This window comes from Mizuhopecten yessoensis, unplaced genomic scaffold (assembly GCF_002113885.1).
Source record: "Mizuhopecten yessoensis strain PY_sf001 unplaced genomic scaffold, ASM211388v2 scaffold10529, whole genome shotgun sequence".
NCBI lineage: Eukaryota > Metazoa > Mollusca > Bivalvia > Pectinida > Pectinidae > Mizuhopecten > Mizuhopecten yessoensis.
The window spans coordinates 199,655-200,964 of record NW_018408592.1 but is presented as its reverse complement, the minus strand read 5'-3'; the positions used below and the strand labels follow the sequence as shown (position 1 = coordinate 200,964).

The following is a 1,310-nucleotide window of genomic DNA, read 5'->3' as shown; positions in this document are numbered from 1 at the left end:
TTTAACGTTGAGAAGCTGATTCCTGGAATACGGAGAATCAGTCCAAGAAGTTTGAGAAACCGCCTGGATGAACAGAACATTCGTCCAAAAGATCCCACTATCAACCCCATCCTGCATTGACATCATAGTGTTACATGCCTTTCCTAGTGCAGAAGACATCTCACATTTACTAGACAGGATTGGGCGTGTATCTAGTTTTCAGAGGAGTCTCGGTTCAACTGGGAAAGAAGTGTTGGAGAGCATTTTCAGGACATTTGTCCCTTCCGTAACAAGACAGCAAATGGCAGAACGCCTCTGGTGGTCATTGATGGAAAGTTGCCTGGTACAGTCTACCACAATCAGATCCTGCAAGCTAACATAATCCCGTTTGTGCAACAAAATCCCGTTATGCTGTAATAAGATCTATGCTAGACCACACGTTGCATGTGTTGCGACTGATTTTTTGGGTAGAAAAGCTAGGGGCACCGATACAACCTCTTATTCTATTTATCTACTGTCACTTCATCTCTATCTGAACAGAAAGCCTGCCGCTATGATTAACTCATTCACCCCTGAAGACACATTTGAACTCTTCCAATTCAAAGGTTGGAATAGTTCATTGTGAACTTTCAGGGGTGAATGGGTTAAAGATATGATATATGATAATATAATAGTATGAAGGTAACATGGGATACATAACAGCCACTACATACTATACTAGTATAATATTCTCTCGCCTCTCTAAACATGTGTACCGTACATGGAACCCTCATGCGGGATCACACGAGTGCACTCAGTGACCAAAACTATTATCATGTCACAATCAGACGACAGCATAGTATTATGATATTATAATCAAAACACATCATTTTTTTTTTTTAAATATTGGACAATCTAGCCATCGGCAAGTGACACTAGCTTATGAACTTCAGAGTTATTGCATAAGCTTGACCTGAAGTTCTTGCATAGATATTTGAATTTGAAGTATACCTTTAGTATACCATACTTTTTCTAAATATGCTCTTATAGGTGAATATGGTATCTAGAAATTTTGCTTAATGAATGTTGAATTAACATTGTCCATGTTGTGTTTTGCAAAAGCTTCAGGTAAGAGGTAGAAGGAGGAGAGTCAATCAATATGTAGGTATGTATGCTTAGTATTCTAACAGGATATATTATATAGTCACCACATATACTAGAAACAGGATATATAGGCACCACATATACTGGTAACAGGATATATTATATAGTCACCACATATACTAGAAACAGGATATATAGGCACCACATATACTGGTAACAGGATATATTATATAGTCACCACATATACT

General features: G+C 37.8%; 1 protein-coding gene across 1 annotated transcript in view; it reads right to left on the bottom strand.

Moving 5' to 3' along the window:
- LOC110460993 (voltage-dependent calcium channel subunit alpha-2/delta-3-like) overlaps nucleotides 1-1,310 on the bottom strand; it is a 50,807-nt gene that overhangs the window by 34,316 nt on the left and 15,181 nt on the right. The window lies entirely within an intron of this gene.